Here is a 6,000-nt window from a genome sequence, read left to right on the forward strand (position 1 = left end):
GTCGATTGTTCAGCAATGACCATTAGAGGGGTTACGGAGGACCTAAATGCCAAAATACGCGTGAAAATTAAGAAATAGCCAATTTTGAATAATGAAATGGATATTTTGAATAATGGAATGGACTGCTACGACCCTTTAGCCCCTAATAATAGATATACCTTATACCTCATTCGAAAGCTTATTAAGAGAGAAACAAAAGGTATATAGTCAATATGTTCTGCAACGCATATTAGAGGAGTAACGAAGGACCTAAATATCGAAATACGCGTGAACAATAAGAAATAGCTTATTTTGAATAATGGAATGGACTGCTGCAACCCGTCAGCCCCTAATCAAGGAAAAATTTATACACCAAATTAAAGCTTATTGATTAAGGAATAAACTGAGTATAAACGATATGTGCCGCAATGACCATTAGAGGGGTTACGGAGGACCTAAATGCCAAAATACGCGTGAAAATTAAGAAATAGCCAATTTTGAATAATGAAATGGATATTTTGAATAATGGAATGGACTGCTACGACCCTTTAGCCCCTAATAATAGATATACCTTATACCTCATTCGAAAGCTTATTAAGAGAGAAACAAAAGGTATATAGTCAATATGTTCTGCAACGCATATTAGAGGAGTAACGAAGGACCTAAATATCGAAATACGCGTGAACAATAAGAAATAGCTTATTTTGAATAATGGAATGGACTGCTGCAACCCGTCAGCCCCTAATCAAGGAAAAATTTATACACCAAATTAAAGCTTATTGATTAAGGAATAAACTGAGTATAAACGATATGTGCCGCAATGACCATTAGAGGGGTTACGGAGGACCTAAATGCCAAAATACGCGTGAAAATTAAGAAATAGCCAATTTTGAATAATGAAATGGATATTTTGAATAATGGAATGGACTGCTACGACCCTTTAGCCCCTAATAATAGATATACCTTATACCTCATTCGAAAGCTTATTAAGAGAGAAACAAAAGGTATATAGTCAATATGTTCTGCAACGCATATTAGAGGAGTAACGAAGGACCTAAATATCGAAATACGCGTGAACAATAAGAAATAGCTTATTTTGAATAATGGAATGGACTGCTGCAACCCGTCAGCCCCTAATCAAGGAAAAATTTATACACCAAATTAAAGCTTATTGATTAAGGAATAAACTGAGTATAAACGATATGTGCCGCAATGACCATTAGAGGGGTTACGGAGGACCTAAATGCCAAAATACGCGTGAAAATTAAGAAATAGCCAATTTTGAATAATGAAATGGATATTTTGAATAATGGAATGGACTGCTACGACCCTTTAGCCCCTAATAATAGATATACCTTATACCTCATTCGAAAGCTTATTAAGAGAGAAACAAAAGGTATATAGTCAATATGTTCTGCAACGCATATTAGAGGAGTAACGAAGGACCTAAATATCGAAATACGCGTGAACAATAAGAAATAGCTTATTTTGAATAATGGAATGGACTGCTGCAACCCGTCAGCCCCTAATCAAGGAAAAATTTATACACCAAATTAAAGCTTATTGATTAAGGAATAAACTGAGTATAAACGATATGTGCCGCAATGACCATTAGAGGGGTTACGGAGGACCTAAATGCCAAAATACGCGTGAAAATTAAGAAATAGCCAATTTTGAATAATGAAATGGATATTTTGAATAATGGAATGGACTGCTACGACCCTTTAGCCCCTAATAATAGATATACCTTATACCTCATTCGAAAGCTTATTAAGAGAGAAACAAAAGGTATATAGTCAATATGTTCTGCAACGCATATTAGAGGAGTAACGAAGGACCTAAATATCGAAATACGCGTGAACAATAAGAAATAGCTTATTTTGAATAATGGAATGGACTGCTGCAACCCGTCAGCCCCTAATCAAGGAAAAATTTATACACCAAATTAAAGCTTATTGATTAAGGAATAAACTGAGTATAAACGATATGTGCCGCAATGACCATTAGAGGGGTTACGGAGGACCTAAATGCCAAAATACGCGTGAAAATTAAGAAATAGCCAATTTTGAATAATGAAATGGATATTTTGAATAATGGAATGGACTGCTACGACCCTTTAGCCCCTAATAATAGATATACCTTATACCTCATTCGAAAGCTTATTAAGAGAGAAACAAAAGGTATATAGTCAATATGTTCTGCAACGCATATTAGAGGAGTAACGAAGGACCTAAATATCGAAATACGCGTGAACAATAAGAAATAGCTTATTTTGAATAATGGAATGGACTGCTGCAACCCGTCAGCCCCTAATCAAGGAAAAATTTATACACCAAATTAAAGCTTATTGATTAAGGAATAAACTGAGTATAAACGATATGTGCCGCAATGACCATTAGAGGGGTTACGGAGGACCTAAATGCCAAAATACGCGTGAAAATTAAGAAATAGCCAATTTTGAATAATGAAATGGATATTTTGAATAATGGAATGGACTGCTACGACCCTTTAGCCCCTAATAATAGATATACCTTATACCTCATTCGAAAGCTTATTAAGAGAGAAACAAAAGGTATATAGTCAATATGTTCTGCAACGCATATTAGAGGAGTAACGAAGGACCTAAATATCGAAATACGCGTGAACAATAAGAAATAGCTTATTTTGAATAATGGAATGGACTGCTGCAACCCGTCAGCCCCTAATCAAGGAAAAATTTATACACCAAATTAAAGCTTATTGATTAAGGAATAAACTGAGTATAAACGATATGTGCCGCAATGACCATTAGAGGGGTTACGGAGGACCTAAATGCCAAAATACGCGTGAAAATTAAGAAATAGCCAATTTTGAATAATGAAATGGATATTTTGAATAATGGAATGGACTGCTACGACCCTTTAGCCCCTAATAATAGATATACCTTATACCTCATTCGAAAGCTTATTAAGAGAGAAACAAAAGGTATATAGTCAATATGTTCTGCAACGCATATTAGAGGAGTAACGAAGGACCTAAATATCGAAATACGCGTGAACAATAAGAAATAGCTTATTTTGAATAATGGAATGGACTGCTGCAACCCGTCAGCCCCTAATCAAGGAAAAATTTATACACCAAATTAAAGCTTATTGATTAAGGAATAAACTGAGTATAAACGATATGTGCCGCAATGACCATTAGAGGGGTTACGGAGGACCTAAATGCCAAAATACGCGTGAAAATTAAGAAATAGCCAATTTTGAATAATGAAATGGATATTTTGAATAATGGAATGGACTGCTACGACCCTTTAGCCCCTAATAATAGATATACCTTATACCTCATTCGAAAGCTTATTAAGAGAGAAACAAAAGGTATATAGTCAATATGTTCTGCAACGCATATTAGAGGAGTAACGAAGGACCTAAATATCGAAATACGCGTGAACAATAAGAAATAGCTTATTTTGAATAATGGAATGGACTGCTGCAACCCGTCAGCCCCTAATCAAGGAAAAATTTATACACCAAATTAAAGCTTATTGATTAAGGAATAAACTGAGTATAAACGATATGTGCCGCAATGACCATTAGAGGGGTTACGGAGGACCTAAATGCCAAAATACGCGTGAAAATTAAGAAATAGCCAATTTTGAATAATGAAATGGATATTTTGAATAATGGAATGGACTGCTACGACCCTTTAGCCCCTAATAATAGATATACCTTATACCTCATTCGAAAGCTTATTAAGAGAGAAACAAAAGGTATATAGTCAATATGTTCTGCAACGCATATTAGAGGAGTAACGAAGGACCTAAATATCGAAATACGCGTGAACAATAAGAAATAGCTTATTTTGAATAATGGAATGGACTGCTGCAACCCGTCAGCCCCTAATCAAGGAAAAATTTATACACCAAATTAAAGCTTATTGATTAAGGAATAAACTGAGTATAAACGATATGTGCCGCAATGACCATTAGAGGGGTTACGGAGGACCTAAATGCCAAAATACGCGTGAAAATTAAGAAAAAGCCAATTTTGAATAATGAAATGGATATTTTGAATAATGGAATGGACTGCTACGACCCTTTAGCCCCTAATAATAGATATACCTTATACCTTATTCGAAAGCTTATTAAGAGAGAAACAAAAGGTATATAGTCAATATGTTCTGCAACGCATATTAGAGGAGTAACGAAGGACCTAAATATCGAAATACGCGTGAACAATAAGAAATAGCTTATTTTGAATAATGGAATGGACTGCTGCAACCCGTCAGCCCCTAATCAAGGAAAAATTTATACACCAAATTAAAGCTTATTGATTAAGGAATAAACTGAGTATAAACGATATGTGCCGCAATGACCATTAGAGGGGTTACGGAGGACCTAAATGCCAAAATACGCGTGAAAATTAAGAAATAGCCAATTTTGAATAATGAAATGGATATTTTGAATAATGGAATGGACTGCTACGACCCTTTAGCCCCTAATAATAGATATACCTTATACCTCATTCGAAAGCTTATTAAGAGAGAAACAAAAGGTATATAGTCAATATGTTCTGCAACGCATATTAGAGGAGTAACGAAGGACCTAAATATCGAAATACGCGTGAACAATAAGAAATAGCTTATTTTGAATAATGGAATGGACTGCTGCAACCCGTCAGCCCCTAATCAAGGAAAAATTTATACACCAAATTAAAGCTTATTGATTAAGGAATAAACTGAGTATAAACGATATGTGCCGCAATGACCATTAGAGGGGTTACGGAGGACCTAAATGCCAAAATACGCGTGAAAATTAAGAAATAGCCAATTTTGAATAATGAAATGGATATTTTGAATAATGGAATGGACTGCTACGACCCTTTAGCCCCTAATAATAGATATACCTTATACCTCATTCGAAAGCTTATTAAGAGAGAAACAAAAGGTATATAGTCAATATGTTCTGCAACGCATATTAGAGGAGTAACGAAGGACCTAAATATCGAAATACGCGTGAACAATAAGAAATAGCTTATTTTGAATAATGGAATGGACTGCTGCAACCCGTCAGCCCCTAATCAAGGAAAAATTTATACACCAAATTAAAGCTTATTGATTAAGGAATAAACTGAGTATAAACGATATGTGCCGCAATGACCATTAGAGGGGTTACGGAGGACCTAAATGCCAAAATACGCGTGAAAATTAAGAAATAGCCAATTTTGAATAATGAAATGGATATTTTGAATAATGGAATGGACTGCTACGACCCTTTAGCCCCTAATAATAGATATACCTTATACCTCATTCGAAAGCTTATTAAGAGAGAAACAAAAGGTATATAGTCAATATGTTCTGCAACGCATATTAGAGGAGTAACGAAGGACCTAAATATCGAAATACGCGTGAACAATAAGAAATAGCTTATTTTGAATAATGGAATGGACTGCTGCAACCCGTCAGCCCCTAATCAAGGAAAAATTTATACACCAAATTAAAGCTTATTGATTAAGGAATAAACTGAGTATAAACGATATGTGCCGCAATGACCATTAGAGGGGTTACGGAGGACCTAAATGCCAAAATACGCGTGAAAATTAAGAAATAGCCAATTTTGAATAATGAAATGGATATTTTGAATAATGGAATGGACTGCTACGACCCTTTAGCCCCTAATAATAGATATACCTTATACCTCATTCGAAAGCTTATTAAGAGAGAAACAAAAGGTATATAGTCAATATGTTCTGCAACGCATATTAGAGGAGTAACGAAGGACCTAAATATCGAAATACGCGTGAACAATAAGAAATAGCTTATTTTGAATAATGGAATGGACTGCTGCAACCCGTCAGCCCCTAATCAAGGAAAAATTTATACACCAAATTAAAGCTTATTGATTAAGGAATAAACTGAGTATAAACGATATGTGCCGCAATGACCATTAGAGGGGTTACGGAGGACCTAAATGCCAAAATACGCGTGAAAATTAAGAAATAGCCAATTTTGAATAATGAAATGGATATTTTGAATAATGGAATG

The sequence above is a fragment of the Mytilus californianus genome, unplaced genomic scaffold (genome assembly GCF_021869535.1).
Source record: "Mytilus californianus isolate M0D057914Y unplaced genomic scaffold, xbMytCali1.0.p SCAF_9, whole genome shotgun sequence".
NCBI classification, from domain to species: domain Eukaryota; kingdom Metazoa; phylum Mollusca; class Bivalvia; order Mytilida; family Mytilidae; genus Mytilus; species Mytilus californianus.